This window comes from Oncorhynchus gorbuscha, linkage group LG25 (assembly GCF_021184085.1).
Source record: "Oncorhynchus gorbuscha isolate QuinsamMale2020 ecotype Even-year linkage group LG25, OgorEven_v1.0, whole genome shotgun sequence".
Taxonomy (NCBI): Eukaryota; Metazoa; Chordata; class Actinopteri; order Salmoniformes; family Salmonidae; genus Oncorhynchus; species Oncorhynchus gorbuscha.
The window spans coordinates 46,143,980-46,163,639 of NC_060197.1; the positions used below are offsets into that span (position 1 = coordinate 46,143,980).

Below are 19,660 nucleotides of genomic sequence, written 5' to 3' on the forward strand. Positions count from 1 at the left end.
TTATTTTACCACCGCGGCCTGGGTTTGATTCCCGCTCAGGGAATTACTTGATTTTGGGGAAACACTAGGCATAATTCCAAAACTTGGTACAACTGCTGAAAAAGTTATACTCTTCTGAGTCAGCGACCTAAGGACTGTTGCAATCTCGAGAACTCTCTGCTGCTCTACCAACATTCCTTTCAAAGGTCAACAAGTGAAGATTTCTTCTCTCAGGGAAATATATTTTTTGTCAAGCACATGTAAAGGTGCACTGCTGTCAAAAAGTTGGCGTAAACCACAAGATAAAGTACAATCCTTTGAGCCGGATTTGAACCAGCGATCTAAGGATTACAGCAATTTCACCTACAGTCCTCCACTACACCAACTGAGCTATCAAAGGGTGACAAATACAGTCAAACGCCATCCCCTAGATGGTCAGAGGTTCGGCAGAAGCAAATGTTCCCTTTAAGAAATTAATCTGCTGAGTTTGGTGGTTTCTTGGAGCTGCTGAGGATTGCCCCCAGGTCTTCGTACGTTCAACTAATGCTCTATTCCTCTGAGCTACATCCCCTTAGATTGCAAGTAGTTGCATTCGGGAATAGACAAAAAGTGAGCCGAGGAAAAAAATCGCTGTTTAGCCCCCTCACTGCGAAATGTCTTTTTCTCTCCCCCTTTTGTTCCAGTGGTTCGGATTCGGTTCTTTTACCACCGCGGCCTGGGTTTGATTCGCGCTCAGGGAATTACTTGATTTTGGGGAAACACTAGGCATAAGTCCAAAACTTGGTACAACTGCTGAAAAAGTTATACTCTTCTGAGTCAGCGACCTAAGGACTGTTGCAATCTCGAGAACTCTCTGCTGCTCTACCAACATTCCTTTCAAAGGTCAACAAGTGAAGATTTCTTCTCTCAAGGAAATATATTTTTTGTCAAGCACATGAGCTGGAACTGCTGTCACAAAGTTGGCGTAAACCGAGATCCTTTGAGCCGGATTTGAACCAGCGACCTAAGGATTACAGCAATTTCACATACAGTCCTCCGCTCTACCAACTGAGCTATCAAAGGGTGACAAATACAGTCAAACGCCATCCCCTAGATTGTCAGAGGTTCGGCAGAAGCATATGTTCCTTTTAAGAAATTAATCTGCTGAGTTTGGTGGTTTCTTGAAGCTGCTGAGGATTGCCCCCAGGTCTTCGTACGTTCAACTAATGCTCTATTCCTCTGAGCTACATCCCCTTAGATTGCAAGTAGTTGCATTTGGGAATAGACAAAAAGTGAGCCGAGGAAGAAAATCGCTGTTTAGCCCCCTCACTGCGAAATGTCTTTTTCTCTCCCCCTTTTGTTCCAGTGGTTCGGATTCGGTTCTTTTACCACCGCGGCCTGGGTTTGATTCGCGCTCAGGGAATTACTTGATTTTGGGGAAACACTAGGCATGAGTCCAAAACTTGGTACAACTGCTGAAAAAGTTATACTCTTCTGAGTCAGCGACCTAAGGACTGTTGCAATCTCGAGAACTCTCTGCTGCTCTACCAACATTCATTTCATAGGTCAACAAGTGAAGATTTCTTCTCTCAGGGAAATATATTTTTTGTCAAGCACATGTAAAGGTGCACTGCTGTCAAAAAGTTGGCGTAAACCACAAGATAAAGTACAATCCTTTGAGCCGGATTTGAACCAGCGATCTAAGGATTACAGCAATTTCACCTATAGTCCTCCGCTCTACCAAATGAGCTATCAAAGGGTGACAAATACAGTCAAACGCCATTCCCTAGATTGTCAGAGGTTCGACAGAAGCAAATGTTCCCTTTAAGAAATTAATCTGCTGAGTTTGGTGGTTTCTTGAAGCTGCTGAGGATTGCCCCCAGGTCTTCGTACGTTCAACTAATGCTCTATTCCTCTGAGCTAAATCCCCTTAGATTGCAAGTAGTTGCATTTGGGAATAGACAAAAAGTGAGCCGAGGAATAAAATCGCTGTTTAGCTCCCTCACTGCGAATTGTCTTTTTCTCTCTCCCTTTTGGTCCAGTGGTTCAGATTCGGTTCTTTTACCACCGCGGCCTGGGTTTGATTCCCGCTCAGGGAATTACTTGATTTTGGGGAAACACTAGGCATAAGTCCAAAACGTGGTACAACTGCTGAAAAACTTATACTGTTCTGAGTCAGCGACCTAAGGACTGTTGCAATCTCGAGAACTCTCTGCTGCTCTACCAACATTCCTTTCATAGGTCAACAAGTGAAGATTTCTTCTCTCAGGGAAATATATTTTTTGTCAAGCACATGTAAAGGTGCACTGCTGTCAAAAAGTTGGGGTAAACCACAAGATAAAGTACAATCCTTTGAGACGGATTTGAACCAGCGACCAAAGGATTACAGCAATTTCACCTACAGTCCTCCGCTCTACCAACTGAGCTATCAAAGGGTGACAAATACAGTCAAACGCCATTCCCTAGATGGTCAGAGGTTCGACAGAAGCATATGTTCCGTTTAAGAAATTAATCTGCTGAGTTTGGTGGTTTCTTGAAGCTGCTGAGGATTGCCCCCAGGTCTTCGTACGTTCAACTAATGCTCTATTCCTCTGAGCTACATCCCCTTAGATTGCAAGAAGTTGCATTCAGGAATAGACAAAAAGTGAGCCGAGGAAGAAAATCGCTGTTTAGCCCCCTCACTGCGAAATGTCTTTTTCTCTCTCCCTTTTGGTCCAGTGGTTCAGATTCGGTTATTTTACCACCGCGGTCTGGGTTTGATTCCCGCTCAGGGAATTACTTGATTTTGGGGAAACACTAGGCATAATTCCAAAACTTGGTACAACTGCTGAAAAAGTTATACTCTTCTGAGTCAGCGACCTAAGGACTGTTGCAATCTCGAGAACTCTCTGCTGCTCTACCAACATTCCTTTCAAAGGTCAACAAGTGAAGATTTCTTCTCTCAGGGAAATATATTTTTTGTCAAGCACATGTAAAGGTGCACTGCTGTCAAAAAGTTGGCGTAAACCACAAGATAAAGTACAATCCTTTGAGCCGGATTTGAACCAGCGATCTAAGGATTACAGCAATTTCACCTACAGTCCTCCACTCCACCAACTGAGCTATCAAAGGGTGACAAATACAGTCAAACGCCATCCCCTAGATGGTCAGAGGTTCGGCAGAAGCAAATGTTCCCTTTAAGAAATTAATCTGCTGAGTTTGGTGTTTTCTTGGAGCTGCTGAGGATTGCCCCCAGGTCTTCGTACGTTCAACTAATGCTCTATTCCTCTGAGCTACATCCCCTTAGATTGCAAGTAGTTGCATTCGGGAATAGACAAAAAGTGAGCCGAGGAAAAAAATCGCTGTTTAGCCCCCTCACTGCGAAATGTCTTTTTCTCTCCCCCTTTTGTTCCAGTGGTTCGGATTCGGTTCTTTTACCACCGCGGCCTGGGTTTGATTCGCGCTCAGGGAATTACTTGATTTTGGGGAAACACTAGGCATAAGTCAAAAACTTGGTACAACTTCTGAGTCAGCGACCTAAGGACTGTTGCAATCTCGAGAACTCTCTGCTGCTCTACCAACATTCCTTTCAAAGGTCAACAACTGAAGATTTCTTCTCTCAAGGAAATATATTTTTTGTCAAGCACATGAGCTGGAACTGCTGTCACAAAGCTGGCGTAAACCGAGATCCTTTGAGACAGATTTGAACCAGCGACCTAAGGATTACAGCAATTTCACATACAGTCCTCCGCTCTACCAACTGAGCTATCAAAGGGTGACAAATACAGTCAAACGCCATCCCCTAGATTGTCAGAGGTTCGGCAGAAGCATATGTTCCTTTTAAGAAATTAATCTGCTGAGTTTGGTGGTTTCTTGAAGCTGCTGAGGATTGCCCCCAGGTCTTCGTACGTTCAACTAATGCTCTATTCCTCTGAGCTACATCCCCTTAGATTGCAAGTAGTTGCATTCGGGAATAGACAAAAAGTGAGCCGAGGAAGAAAATCGCTGTTTAGCCCCCTCACTGCGAAATGTCTTTTTCTCTCTCTCTTTTGGTCCAGTGGTTCAGATTCGGTTCTTTTACCACCGCGGCCTGGGTTTGATTCCCGCTCAGGGAATTACATGATTTTGGGGAAACACTAGGAATAAGTCCAAAACTTGGTACAACTGCTGAAAAAGTTATACTCTTCTGAGTCAGCGACCTAAGGACTGTTGCAATCTCGAGAACTCTCTGCTGCTCTACCAACATTCCTTTCAAAAGTCAACAAGTGAAGATATCTTCTCTCAGGGAAATATATTTGCTTGTCAAGCACATGTCAAGGTGCACTGCTGTCAAAAAGTTGGCGTAAACCACAAGAAAAAGTACAATCCTTTGAGCTGGATTTGAACCAGCAACCTAAGGATTACAGCAATTTCACCTACAGTCCTCCACTCCACCAACTGAGCTATCAAAGGGTGAAAAATACAGTCAAACGCCATTCCCTAGATGGTCAGAGGTTCGACAGAAGCATATGTTCCGTTTAAGAAATTAATCTGCTGAGTTTGGTGGTTTCTTGAAGCTGCTGAGGATTGCCCCCAGGTCTTCGTACGTTCAACTAATGCTCTATTCCTCTGAGCTACATCCCCTTAGATTGCAAGAAGTTGCATTCAGGAATAGACAAAAAGTGAGCCAAGGAAGAAAATCGCTGTTTAGCCCCCTCACTGCGAAATGTCTTTTTCTCTCTCCCTTTTGGTCCAGTGGTTCAGATTCGGTTATTTTACCACCGCGGCCTGGGTTTGATTCCCGCTCAGGGAATTACTTGATTTTGGGGAAACACTAGGCATAATTCCAAAACTTGGTACAACTGCTGAAAAAGTTATACTCTTCTGAGTCAGCGACCTAAGGACTGTTGCAATCTCGAGAACTCTCTGCTGCTCTACCAACATTTCTTTCAAAGGTCAACAAGTGAAGATTTCTTCTCTCAGGGAAATATATTTTTTGTCAAGCACATGTAAAGGTGCACTGCTGTCAAAAAGTTGGCGTAAACCACAAGATAAAGTACAATCCTTTGAGCCGGATTTGAACCAGCGATCTAAGGATTACAGCAATTTCACCTACAGTCCTCAACTCCACCAACTGAGCTATCAAAGGGTGACAAATACAGTCAAACGCCATCCCCTAGATGGTCAGAGGTTCGGCAGAAGCAAATGTTCCCTTTAAGAAATTAATCTGCTGAGTTTGGTGGTTTCTTGGAGCTGCTGAGGATTGCCCCCAGGTCTTCGTACGTTCAACTAATGCTCTATTCCTCTGAGCTACATCCCCTTAGATTGCAAGTAGTTGCATTCGGGAATAGACAAAAAGTGAGCCGAGGAAAAAAATCGCTGTTTAGCCCCCTCACTGCGAAATGTCTTTTTCTCTCCCCCTTTTGTTCCAGTGGTTCGGATTCGGTTCTTTTACCACCGCGGCCTGGGTTTGATTCGCGCTCAGGGAATTACTTGATTTTGGGGAAACACTAGGCATGAGTCCAAAACTTGGTACAACTGCTGAAAAAGTTATACTCTTCTGAGTCAGCGACCTAAGGACTGTTGCAATCTCGAGAACTCTCTGCTGCTCTACCAACATTCATTTCATAGGTCAACAAGTGAAGATTTCTTCTCTCAGGGAAATATATTTTTTGTCAAGCACATGTCAAGGTGCACTGCTGTCAAAAGGTTGGCGCAAACCACAAGAAATAGTACAATCCTTTGAGCCTGATTTGAACCAGCGACCTAAGGATTACAGCAATTTCACATACAGTCCTCCTCTCTACCAACAGAGCTATCAAAGGGTGACAAATAGAGTCAAACGCCATCCCCTAGATTGTCAGAGGTTCGGCAGAAGCATATGTTCCTTTTAAGAAATTAATCTGCTGAGTTTGGTGGTTTCTTGAAGCTGCTGAGGATTGCCCCCAGGTCTTCGTACGTTCAACTAATGCTCTATTCCTCTGAGCTACATCCCCTTAGATTGCAAGTAGTTGCATTCGGGAATAGACAAAAAGTGAGCCGAGGAAGAAAATCGCTGTTTAGCCCCCTCACTGCGAAATGTCTTTTTCTCTCTCCCTTTTGGTCCAGTGGTTCAGATTCGGTTCTTTTACCACCGCGGCCTGGGTTTGATTCCCGCTCAGGGAATTACTTGATTTTGGGGAAACACTAGGAATAAGTCCAAAACTTGGTACAACTGCTGAAAAAGTTATACTCTTCTGAGTCAGCGACCTAAGGACTGTTGCAATCTCGAGAACTCTCTGCTGCTCTACCAACATTCCTTTCAAAGGTCAACAAGTGAAGATTTCTTCTCTCAGGGAAATATATTTTTTGTCAAGCACATGTCAAGGTGCACTGCTGTCAAAAAGTTGGCGTAAACCACAAAAAAAAGTACATTCCTTTGAGCCAGATTTGAACCAGCGACCTAAGGATTGCAGCAATTTCACCTACAGTCCTCCGCTCTACCAACTGAGCTTTTAAAGGGTGACAAATACAGTCAAACGCCATCCCCTAGATGGTCAGAGGTTCGGCAGAAGCATATGTTCCGTTTAAGAAATTAATCTGCTGAGTTTGGTGGTTTCTTGGAGCTGCTGAGGATTGCCCCCAGGTCTTCGTACGTTCAACTAATGCTCTATTCCTCTGAGCTACATCCCCTTAGATTGCAAGTACTTGCATTTGGGAATAGACAAAAAGTGAGCCGAGGAATAAAATCTCTGTTTAGCCCCCTCACTGCCAAATGTCTTTTTCTCTCTCCCTTTTGGTCCAGTGGTTAGGATTCGGTTCTTTTACCACCGCGGCCTGGGTTTGATTCCCGCTCAAGGAATTACTTGCTTTTGGGGAAACACTAGGCGTAAGTAAAAAACTTGGTACAACTGCTGAAAAAGTTATACTCTTCTGAGTCAGCGACCTAAGGACTGTTGCAATCTCGACAACTCTCTGCTGCTCTACCAACATTCCTTTCAAATGTCAACAAGTGAAGATTTCTTCTCTCAGGGAAAGATTTTTGTTTGTCAAGCACATGTCAAGGTGCACTGCTGTCAAAAAGTTGGCGTAAGCCACAAGAAAAAGTACAATCCTTTGAGCCGGATTTGAAAAAGCGAGCTAAGGATTACAGCAATTTCACCTACAGTCCTCCGCTCTACCAACTGAGCAATCGAAGGTTGACAAATGTGTTCAAACGCCATCACCTAGATGGTCAGAAGTTCTGCAGGTCTCCGGTGGTCTATTGGATAGGATTTGATGTTCTGACTGCTGCACCACGGAATCGATACCCGGTCAGGGAATGAATAGCATTTTGGGCAAACACAAGACAAAATTAATTCTGGGCACAACTGCAGAAAAAGTTATCCTCGTGTGAGCCAGTGACGTAATGATTGCTACAATTTCAAGTAGTCTCTGCTGCTCTACCAACATTCCTATCGAAGGTCAACAAGTGAAGATATCAGCTCTCAGGGAAAGATCATTTGTTTGTCAAGCACATGTCAAAAAGTTTGCGTAAGCCACAAGCAAATATGCAATCCTTCGAGCAGGTTTTGAACCAACAACCTAAGGATTACCACAAACTCACCTACAGTCCTCCACTCCACCAACTGAGCTATCGAAGGTTGACAATTGTTCCTAACGCCATCACCTAGATGGTCAGAGGTTCAGCAGAAGCATATGTTCCCTTGAATAAGTTCATCTGCAGAGTTTGGTGGTTTCGTGGAGATGTGGGAACTGAACCCGGTCTTCCTACCTGAAACGAAGGCTCTCTTCCACTGAACAACATCCCCTGATATTGCAAGTAGTTGCGTTTGGGAATAGAGAAAAAGTGACCCGAGGGTGAAGAATGCTGTTTAGCCTCCTCACTGCAAGATGGCTTTTGATCTCTCCCCGGTGGTCTATTGGTTAGGATTTGATGTTCTGACGCACCACGGAATCGATTCCCAGTCAGGGAATGAATTGCTTTTGTTCACCAGAAGCATATGTTACCTTTAATAAGCTAATCTGCAGAGTTTGGAGGTTTCGTGGAGATGTGGGAATTGAACCCGGTCTTCCAAAAATATTCATAACTTCAAGCCGGATTAGAACCAGGGCCCCAAGGATTACCAGAAGTTCACCTACAGCCATCCGCTTTACCAACTGAGCTAGCGAAGGTTGACAAATGCTTCTTAAGCCACAGAAAAAGTCTGCAACTTTCCCACTAGCCATGATTGGCTGAGATAATGAGTGGGCTGGACATGCCAATAGAGTTCGGATTGGTCTGCCATATAGAAGACTTCTGTCAATTTGAGCTGGTCAGTCGTTGGTAATCCTTTCGAACGCAAAGTTTTTAAAAATATGTATCGTGTAGTGGAGCTGCATAGCTAAGTGTCTGGAAAATCAAGTTTTGTGGAATTAGAGTATGATAGCTAAAGAGATGGAGAAAACACCTGTCTCACATCTTCAAATTAAGGGCAACTGTGGCATGGCATCCATGACAGGGAGATGCATCCATCATGCATGATGATGTTTACAGGTAAGATAGTCTAGCGTTAGCTAGCTACATTTTGAGATTTACATGTTTCTAATTTTGATAGAAATTGATTTCATTTCAAGCTAAAGTGTTCTGTTAGCTAGCTAGCTAACGTTGTATCCCAGAGCCATGTGCTGTTCTAGTTAGAGCCTAATGTTATTTAGCTAACACTGAACCTGAGCCCAATTTTTCAGTTTTTGATTTGTTAAAAAAGTTTGAAATATCCAATAAATGTCGTTCCACTTCATGATTGTGTCCCACTTGTTGTTGATTCTTCACAAAAAAATACAGTTTTATATATTTATGTTTGAAACCTGAAATGTGGCAAAAGGTCGCAAAGTTCAAGGGGGCCGAATACTTTCGTAAGGCACTGTAAGAACAAATCCAGGTGGTGAGTCGTAAGAATGCTGTTCATTGACTATAGCTCAGCATTCAACACATAGTACCCTCCAAGCTCATCATCAAGCTCGGGGCCCTGGGTCTCGACCCCGCCCTGTGCAACTGGGTCCTGAACTTCCTGACGGGCCACCCCCAGGTGGTGAAGGTAGGAAACAACACCTCCACTTCGCTGATCCTCAACACTAGGGTTCGACAAGGGTACGTGTGAAGTTCCCTCCTGTACTCCCTGTTCACCCATGACTGCATGGTCAAACACGCCTCCAACTCAATCATCAAGTTTGCAGATGACACAACAGTAGTAGGCTTGATTACCAACAATGATGAGACAGCCAACAGGGAGGAGGTGAGGGCTCCGGGAGTGTGGTGCCAGGAAAATAACCTCTCACTCAACGTCAACAAAGGAAACAGCAGAGGGAGCATGCCTCTATCCACATAGACGGGACCGCAGTGGAGAAGATGGAAAGCTTCAAGTTCCTCGGGGTACACCTTACTGACAAACTGAAATGGTCCACTGACTCAGACAGTGTAGTGAAGAAGCTTCAACTGTGCCTCTTCAACCTCGGGAGGCTGAAGAAATGTGTCTTGCCACCTAAAACCCTAACAAACTTTTACAGATGCACAATCGAGAGCATACTGTCGGGCAGTATCATCGCTTGGTTCGACAACTGCACCGCAGTTGGGGTCAGTACAGGTGCATCAAAGCTGGGACCTAGAGACCGAAAAACAGCTTCTATCTCAAGGCCATCACTAGCACATAGAGGCTGCTGCCTATATAAACTCAGCAAAAAAAGAAATGTCCCTTTTTCAGGTCCCTGTCTTTCAAAGATAATTAGCAAAAATCCAAAGAACTACACAGATCTTCATTGTAAAGGGTTTTAAAAATGAACATGCACCTGTGGAACGGTCGTTAAGACACTAACAGCTTACAGACGGTAGGCAAATAAGGTCACAGTTATGAAAACTTAGGACACTAAAGAGGCCTTTCTACTGACTCTGAAAAACACCAAAAGAAAGATTCCCAGGGTCCCTGCTCGTCTGCGTAAACGTGCCTTAGACATGCTGCAAAAATGTATGAGGACTGCAGATGTGGCCAGGACAGTACTGATCGTCCTCTCAGTGGCAGACCACGTGTAACAACACCTGCAAAGGATCGGTACATCCGAACATCACACCTGCGGGACAGTTACAGGATGGCAACAACAACTTCCCGAGTTACACCAGGAACACAAAATCCCTCTATCAGTGCTCAGACTGTCCGCAATAGGAGGACAACAGGAGAGAGGCTGGACTGAGGGATTGTAGGCCAGGTGTAAGGCAGGTCCTCACCAGACATCACCAGCAACAACGTAGCCTATGGGCACAAACCCACCGTCGCTGGATCAGACAGGACTGGCAAAAAATGCTCTTTACTGACGAGTCGCGGTTTTGTCTCACCAGGGGTGATGGTCGGATTCGAGTTTATCGTCGAAGGAATGAGTGTTACATCGAAGCCTGTACTCTGGAGTGGGATCGATTTGGAGGTGGAGGGTCCGTCATGGTCTGGGGCCGTGTGTCACAGCATCATCGGACTGAGCTTGTTGTCATTGCAGGCGATCTCAACGCTGTGTGTTACAGGGAAGACATCCTCCTCACTCATGTGATACCCTTCCTGCAGTTTCATCCTGACATGACCCTCCAGCATGACAATGCCACCAGCCATACTGCTCATTCCTGCAAGACAGGAATGTCAGTGTTCTGCCATGGCCAGTGAAGAGTCCGGATCTCAATCACATTGAGCATGTCTGGAAGCTGTTGGATTGGAGGGTGAGGGCTAGGGCCATTCCCCCCAGAAATGTCAAGGAACTTGCAGGTGCCTTGTGGAAGAGTGGGGTAACATCTCACAGCAAGATCTGGCAAATCTGGAGCAGTCCATGAGGAAGAGATGCACTGCAGTACTTAATACAGCTGGTGGCCACACCAGATACTGACTGTTGCTTTTGATTTTGAACCCCAATTTGTTCAGGGACACATTATTCCATTTCTGTAAGACACATGTCTGTGGAACTTGTTCAGTTTATGTCTCAGTTGTTGAATCTTGATATGTTCATACAAATATTTACACATGTTAAATTTGCTGAAAATAAACGCAGTTGACAGTGAGAGGACGTTTATTGTTTTGCTGAGTTTAGCTAGCTAGCACAAGCCTTCCTGCTTTGGAAATTGTTTGACACTAACATCATGAATAGGGCACAAAAATCATAAGACACATTTTCAAAACGTTATAACAACCCTTCTACACTAAAATGTGTGACATATTAGACAACTGCAACCTTTTAAATGTTAAGATCTTATGGATAGCAAGTAGCAACTAACGTTAGCTAGCATACCTAATAACTTGAGCTTGCTTGCTATCAACTGGAAATCAGCTAGCTAATCAAATGTATGTTTATGATATAAATTAACTACATTAGTAATTTCATCAAAGAACATAGTTCTCCAAGCTTTGTGCCCCTGGTACAAGCCCCTGGTCCATGCACCTAGTACAAGCCCCTAGTCTGTGGCTCTGGTACAAAGCCCCTGGTCCAGGCCAGGATCATCTGCTGTCGGCGTGTGCAGGCTCTTCCTGATGTCCCACACCAGGCTCTTCCTGATGTCCCACACCAGGCTCTTCCTGATGTCCCACACCAGACTCTTCCTGATGTCCCACACCAGACTCTTCCTGATGTCCCACACCAGACTCTTCCTGATGTCCCACACCAGGCTCTTCCTGATGTCCCACACCAGGCCATTCCTCGCATCATCTGACATGGCCTCTCTTTAACCTTCCTGCAGGTCACACAGATAAACAGGTCACACTGTCCCGGATGTCTAAATCACTGGATCAGCGTTCTCCAGAAGGTGACGCCAATCCCGAACGAGCTCCCAAGAATCTGAATCAGAATCCCCAGACATGAGATCCTCCTACAGATAATAAAGTACTATTTAAAAACAGGGAGAAAGGAGACACAGGAGATAAGGTTGTTTTTCAGTCGGGCAGTTTCTTCCTCTTTTTGGAGGCAGACACTATCCCCTAATGCTCCTGCATCTCCCACTAGTGGGATAACATTGTTTCCATTGGAGGTATGCGAAAAACGTGTGTTTTTGTTTAAATATATACAGTTGAAGTCGGAAGTTGAAGTGAAGTTTACATATAGCTTAGCAAAATACATTTAAACTCCGTTTTTCACAATTCCTGACATTTAATCCTACAAAAAATTCCCTGTCTTAGGTCAGTTAGGATCATCACTTTATTTTATGAATGTGAAATGTCAGAATAATAGTAGAGAGATTCCCAGTGGGTCAGAAGATAACATAGGGCTACATAAATACATTTGATTGATTGATTAATATTTGGGGAGTTTCTCCCATTCTCCTCTATAGATCCTCTCAAGCTCTGTCAGGTTGGATGGGGAGCGTCGCTGCACAGCTATTTTCAGGTCTCTCCAGAGGAGGTTATGTCTGGGTTCTGGCAGGGCCACTCAAGGACATTCAGGGTCTTGTCCCGAAGCCACTCCTGCGTTGTCTTGGCTGTATACTTAGGGTCGTTGTCCTGATGGAAGGTGAACCTTCGCCTCAGTCTGAGGTCCTGAGCGCTTTGGAGCAAGTTTTCATCAATGATCTCTCTGTATTTTGAGCCGTTCATCTTTCCCTCGAACCTGACTAGTCTTCCAGTCCCTGCCGCTGAAAAACATCCTCACAGCATGATGTTTCCACCACCATGCTTCACCGTAGGGATGGTGCCATGTTTCCTCCAGATATGAGTTCAATCTTGGTTTCATCAGACCAGAGAATCTTGTTTCTCATGGTCTGAGAGTCTTTAGGTCCCTTTTGGCAAAATCCAAGCCGGGCTGTCATGTGCCTTTTACTGAGGAGTGGCTTCTGTCTGGCCACTCTACCATAAAGGCCTGATTGGTGGAATGCTGCAGAGGTGGTTGTCCTTCTGGAAGGTTCTCGTATCTCCACAGAGAACCTCTGGAGCTTTTGACCATCGGGTTCTTGGTCACCTCCCTGACCCCCCCAAAAAGAGAAGGGATCTGAACACTTTTCAAATGCACTGTAAACCAATATATGGAGAAACATTCTAGCTAGGTAGATTATTAAAAGTAATAACATAATGATGGCACAATTGCCATAAAATAGCCTAACATTCTTTTTTAAAAGTTTGTCCAAGTGTTTCTTGCTCAGAGATTTTGAGATCCAACTTTCATTACTCAAGATCTCATGTCAGATGTATCTATAGTTATGCACATGCACAAAAGGGATTTATTTACAAAAATAAATGGGGTTCAAGTCCTGAATGCTGATTTGTTGAAAGCTGTGGTATATCAGACTGTATACCATGGGTATGACAAAAAAATAGCAATAAGGCACCCTGTGGGGTATGTGGTTTATGGCCAATATACCACGCCTAACGGCTGTATAAAGGCACTGTGCACTGCTACGTCATGCTTAAGAACAGGCCTTAGCCTGTTATCACATACTGTATTCTATCCTATTCTACTGTATCTTAGTCTATACCATACCCCTTCGTGCATTATTGCTTAATCATTGCAGTCAAGCGAGTTAAGTCGACATCGATTGATGGAAAATGATCTGGCGAGTGTAATACGGGAAAATTATATTTTCTCTTGCCCACATATTCAAATTAGTTTCTTACTTCATGTCATAGTCCGTCCGTCCCCCCCACAATTTTTTTTAAACGTAGTTACAAGTTATGGCAATATTCCTTCTTAATTAGGCGGGTTGTGAGTGGTCATTGGGCTAGAAATTTTTGCGAACCCTGATCAAACATATCACAAAAAATAAATCTCAACAAACAAATTTACAACAACAAAAGGTCAAATAATCTTCAGTTCATAAATGATGGTACATATATTTTTATAATTGTGCTGTGATGTTTGACATACATTTTTAACCTTTCAAATCACATAGTATCCACAGAATGTGAGCTCAAGTTGAAAACCTATTGAATATGGCTTTCCAAATCGTCCTGCTATTTGTAATGTTAATTTTAAGGAAATGTTGTGATCTTAATAAATGGCAGGGGAAAAAAACAGGTTCTCTACCTTCTCCTCTTCCACTTGCCTCCTCCCTTTTTGTGGTAATGCTGCAATCAGTTGATTGGAACTTTGGTTTGAGCAGTCCTAACCGGGTCTCCTAGCAGTCCTAACCGGGTCTTCTAGCAGTCCTAACCGGGTCTCCTAGCAGTCCTAACCGGGTCTCCTAGCAGTCCTAACCGGGTCTCCTAGCAGTCCTAACCGGGTCTCCTAGCTGTCCTAACCGGGTCTTCTAGCAGTCCTAACCGGGTCTCCTAGCAGTCCTAACCGGGTCTCCTAGCAGTCCTAACCGGGTCTCCTAGCAGTCCTAACCGGGTCTCCTAGCAGTCCTAACCGGGTCTCCTAGCAGTCCTAACCGGGTCTCCTAGCAGTCCTAACCGGGTCTTCTAGCAGTCCTAACCGGGTCTCCTAGCAGTCCTAACCGGGTCTCCTAGCAGTCCTAACCGGGTCTCCTAGCAGTCCTAACCGGGTCTCCTAGCAGTCCTAACCGGGTCTCCTAGCAGTCCTAACCGGGTCTTCTAGCAGTCCTAACCGGGTCTCCTAGCAGTCCTAACCGGGTCTCCTAGCAGTCCTAACCGGGTCTCCTAGCAGTCCTAACCGGGTCTTCTAGCAGTCCTAACCTGGTCTTCTAGCAGTCCTAACCGGGTCTCCTAGCAGTCCTAACCGGGTCTTCTAGCAGTCCTAACCGGGTCTCCTAGCAGTCCTAACCGGGTCTTCTAGCAGTCCTAACCGGGTCTCCTAGCAGTCCTAACCGGGTCTCCTAGCAGTCCTAACCGGGTCTCCTAGCAGTCCTAACCGGGTTACTAATTGAGTAGAACTCTCCTCTGGAGGAGCCCATTTATGCTTGATTTTAAAATGTGTTCGGAGGAACCATATGGATGGTGTGATGTAATTGCGGAACCTCCGGAGGTTTAGCCCTTTACCACATGTCGTGGAAATTTCCTGTATTTACCAAATCATGAGAGCAAACCAGAGACAAGTCAGAGTTATCATAAAGTCCATATTTAATTAAATGAGCTCCATCACAACCCTGTGACTCTCAGATCAATTCAGTGTCTATAAATGAATTCTCTGAGAGTCCCTTACACATTGCAACTGAGATCCTTTATAGCAAAGACACACATAGCCAGATAGCATTGGCTATAAATTATCATTCAGCTTTGTATCCTAAACTATGTTATTTTCTCACTCTCGGGACCATAAAACAAATCCTCATGAACAGGCATATATCAAATACATCCCTCCTTGACAAGATCACAGAGACACAGTGACTGGCACACAGACATTGTGGAGCCAAGAGATACACGCTTGACCTCTCGCCTCTCTGCAGCCCAAGTAACTTAGTCCTGACAGAGAACAGATGACTGCAAATGGCGAACAGTATTATACAAAAATAAACATTCTGATGAGAAGTAACTCACAAGCATATAATGAATATAAAACATCTTAGCTATGTTACCCAACTAATTCTGATTATTCCCCAACATGCATCGCCGTGCCCTCTCAAATTGTGTAACAATGTGGAGGACTGTATAGCTCATGCATGGGCATGATTGGTTAACGGTAGGTGGGGAAGGGAGATCCTGTATAAACACAAACTCACTGCCTTGACAACAGGTCTGCAAAGCACAAGAAGTATGAATGCCCTGACTTCTGCAGAGGCCGTATCGCAGTAAGGGAATACCCCCCTGTATTGGACAAAAATGAATGGCAAGTCATTGGCATCGGACAAACCATATACACATTGGCCAATACCACCCAATTCGGCGTTGATTCATGCAAAGTGTATTGCAAATGCCATATGGCAATTGCCAGTTGTAACACTTTAAAAATTCAACAGGGGGCGAATCCGCTCCACCGGGGTTTTTCATATTGGAAATGTAACCTAAGTCAACGTCCAAAAGCAAAATTTTGAAAAAATGAATTTTTTGTCAAAAATTTATCACCCCTTAAAAAAGTGCTTTCTGGACCGTTTTTCGAAATTCTTTCGATTTTTTTGTCAATTACACATGTGTAAGAACTGTATGAATATACTTTTGTCCAATTTTATTATCATAATTTTTTTTTTTTACATGCGCATAAGGAATATGTTTTGTCCAATGTCAATATGATTTCATAGGAAGTCAAAAGTCAGAAGTCAGAAATGTCAAAATTTTGTAAAAAACTTCACACACCCTTAAAAAAGTGCTTTCTGGACCGTTTTTTGAAATTCTTTCGATTTTTTTGTCAATTACACATGTGTAAGAACTGTATGAATATACTTTTGTCCAATTTTATTATCATATTTTTTAAATATTTTTTTTTTAATTGTGCATAAGGAATTTTTTTGTGGGCCAAATGCCATAAGAAATTTGACATGCTCAAAAATCCTGCAGAAATGCAAAATTGACTGGCCTGATGAACTCGGGATGGCCGGGCAGTGATAGTTGTTCCTTTCCATCACTCGTTGTGTTGACTTCATCATGTCAATTTTGTGATGTTTTTTCACTATATAATCATATTGCAAGTGCACGTGCATTTGCAATATGGTTCAATGGACAATTACTATATGAAATTTGACATGCTCAAAAATCCTGCAGAAATGCAAAATTGACTGGCCAGATGAACTCGGGATGGCCGGGCAGTGATAGTTGTTCCTTTCCATCACTCGTTGTGTTGACTTCATCATGTCAATTTTGTGATGTTTTTTCACTATAGAATCATATTGCAAATGCATGTGCATTTGCAATATGTTTCAATGTGCATTTACCATATGAAATTTGACATGCTCAAAAATGCAAAATTGACTGGTCTGATGAACACAGGATGGCCGAGCAGTGATAGTTGTACATTTCCATCACTCGTTGTGTTGATTTCATCATGTCCATTAGGTGATGTTTTTTCACTATAGAATCATATTGTAAGTGCACGTGCATTTGCAATATGTTTCAATGTGCATTTACCATATGAAATTTGACATGCTCAAAAATGCAAAATTGACTGGTCTGATGAACACAGGATGGCCGAGCAGTGATAGTTGTACATTTCCATCACTCGTTGTGTTGATTTCATCATGTCCATTAGGTGATGTTTTTTCACTATAGAATCATATTGTAAGTGCACGTGCATTTGCAATATGTTTCAATGTGCATTTACCATATGAAATTTGACATGCTCAAAAATGCAAAATTGACTGGTCTGATGAACACAGGATGGCCGAGCAGTGATAGTTGTACATTTCCTTCACTCGTTGTGTTGATTTCATCATGTCCATTAGGTGATGTTTTTTCACTATAGAATCATATTGTAAGTGCACGTGCATTTGCAATATGTTTCAATGTGCATTTACCATATGAAATTTGACATGCTCAAAAATGCAAAATTGACTGGCCTGATGAACACAGGATGGCCGAGCAGTGATAGTTGTACCTTTCCATCACTCGTTGTGTTGATTTCATCATGTCCATTTGGTGATGTTTTTTCACTATAGAATCATATTGCAAATGCACGTGCAACTGGTAACCCAAAAATTAAAATATGGTTGTAAATGCATTTACCGGGACTCCTATTGTCCATGCCCGCTATGGGAGTACCCTTCTACGGCCCTCTATCTATGGGGTCCGTCCTGAGTGCTTTATGGACTGTTTAAAATATTCTGATGGATACGCATGTTGTGCAACTGGTGATTGAAAATAGGCACCTGGTAACCCCCCCAAAAATATGCTTGTAAATGCATTTACCGGTCATTCTGATATTAATGCTAGCTATGGGAACACAGGATGGCCGGGCAGTGATAGTTGTTCCTTTCCATCACTCGTTGTGTTGATTTCATCATGTCCATTTGGTGATGTTTTCTCACTTTTGCAAAGTCACTGTGCATTTGCAATATGGTTCAATGGGCATGTACCATCACGAATTTGTCATGCTATAAAAATTCTGCAGAAATGCAAAATTGACTGGCCAGATGAACTCGGGATGGCTGGGCAGTGATTCTGGTTCATCTCAATGGCTTGTTAGGGTTGATTTCAGAATGCCATTTTGGTGATGGTCCCTCTCCGTTTAAACATATTGCTAATGTACAAAAGTCAACTAGCAAGTCAGTGTCCACCAGTCAATTAGATGTCATTCTGACACCAAACTGATACCAATTGACACCAAACCCACTTTTTCCAACTCATTTAGAAGCCAACTATCACATATGTCAGAGCAGGCCCATAATTCACAGCGCCATTAGTTTAAAAAATAATAAAAACGTAAAACACATAGTTACGTTCTAGCTGCGGGTCCAGGTCAGACATTATGTGAAGGCCTATGTGAGGCGACCCCGAATCCCGAGTTTCGGCTCGATAGGTCCTTCGGTGCCCGAGTAAAACCCTAATTGGTGCTGAAAATCCATTTTTTTCAATGCCTTGCTATGGGGTCCTTGAATGAGCTATCGGACCGAAACGTTGGGGTCCATCTCTATGGGCCACGCCGGTTTCAATGCACCTAGTCTTGTGTCTCTGAGACTTTTCTAAATGTCGCCATTTTCATAATGGTCCAAATGAATTGAAGTCATTGCAAATGTACGAGGCTATTTCTCGGTCCGAGAACCTTCTAGAGCCACCTAACTCACCACGCACTATCGACCCGAGGTCTAGAACAGGTTTCTAAAGTTTCGGAACTCTAGGTCTGACGGTTCTTTTTTAGCTCGAACAAAGCTAACTATTGGAGACACTGTCTGTCTCTACAAACCCCAATACGTCCCTCCTTCAAAGTTGTGTGTCTGTGTGATTTAGGTTTCCTTTGAAATTTTATGGGAAAAATGACTGATTTACAGTTCATGGGGGTTTCCTAATCACACATATGAAGTTTTGGACAGATCTGACTTTTTTAACCCCTCGAAACAGCCCCTGAGACACCAATTAAGGCACTTCCGGTTGGCACAGGAAGCTATAAGTCAACACATATCCTCACTGGGGTATGCTTTTACAGAATCCTGAGTTTTAAGTCCTTACGTTAAGAATTGACTGATTTACACAGGGTTGAATGAACTATGTCTATCAAACTGCAGGCAGGTAATGGAAAAACACTTTTAGGGTGATTTTAACCACTTCCGGTTGGTCCAGGAAGCTTAGAATCAACACAGGTAGACCTCATACTGGCCTGATGGACTGTTACCAAAGACAGGTTCATACGGCATTCATAACCCATATAGACTTCAGGTTGAATTTAGGGGTGCAGGCAATGTATTCCTATGGGGAGAGAAGTCAATGCAAACTTTTTGAAGTAAACACCTTCTTTTAACTATTAAGGGTTAATGCCACACGGTCAACGTTAGGCTTGCACGTATCGGAAGGACCTTAGGAACATACCTGAGGTCGAATTGTGCTTCTCACCCTAAAGGTTCTCTCACTGTCACCCAAAAGCAAATGACGTGGTGGGGCAGGCTTAATTTTGGGCCTACTTTTCTCATGGTCGCTGCGCTCAGACCGAGCGAGCTACGGTCAAGCGGGATATCTCGTTGAACTCAGCACGGCCTAGAGATTATGTTTATGCCATTGCCTGCTCTCTGTGTCTTTGAGCACCGCACTTTTTAACTCTATCCTTGCTGTGTGTGTGTGTGTTACAGCTTTTCTTTGACATCTGTTGGGAGAAATGACTGATTTACAGTTCATGAGGTTTACCTAGTCACACATATGAAGTTTTGGAAAGATGTGACTTTTTTAACCGTTCAAAACAGACAGTGTGACCCAATTAAAGGCACGTCCGGTTGGCACAAGAAGCTATAAGTAAACAC

The 19,660-nt window shown here is 43.5% G+C and overlaps 5 non-coding genes across 5 annotated transcripts; all 5 read right to left on the reverse strand.

The window, feature by feature from the left end:
- Positions 1-954: 954 nt before the first annotated feature.
- trnay-gua lies at positions 955-1,041 on the reverse strand. The gene is given in 2 exon segments: positions 955-990; positions 1,005-1,041. It is a non-coding gene; the product is annotated as a tRNA-Tyr (tRNA).
- A 589-nt stretch (positions 1,042-1,630) lies between these two features.
- Positions 1,631-1,717, reverse strand: trnay-aua. Its single transcript is given in 2 exon segments — positions 1,631-1,666; positions 1,681-1,717. It is a non-coding gene; the product is annotated as a tRNA-Tyr (tRNA).
- Positions 1,718-2,306: 589 nt separating this feature from the next.
- Positions 2,307-2,393, reverse strand: trnay-gua. Its single transcript is given in 2 exon segments — positions 2,307-2,342; positions 2,357-2,393. It is a non-coding gene; the product is annotated as a tRNA-Tyr (tRNA).
- Positions 2,394-2,982: 589 nt separating this feature from the next.
- Positions 2,983-3,069, reverse strand: trnay-gua. The gene is given in 2 exon segments: positions 2,983-3,018; positions 3,033-3,069. It is a non-coding gene; the product is annotated as a tRNA-Tyr (tRNA).
- A 1,233-nt stretch (positions 3,070-4,302) lies between these two features.
- Positions 4,303-4,389, reverse strand: trnay-gua. The gene is given in 2 exon segments: positions 4,303-4,338; positions 4,353-4,389. It is a non-coding gene; the product is annotated as a tRNA-Tyr (tRNA).
- Positions 4,390-19,660: the final 15,271 nt, after the last annotated feature.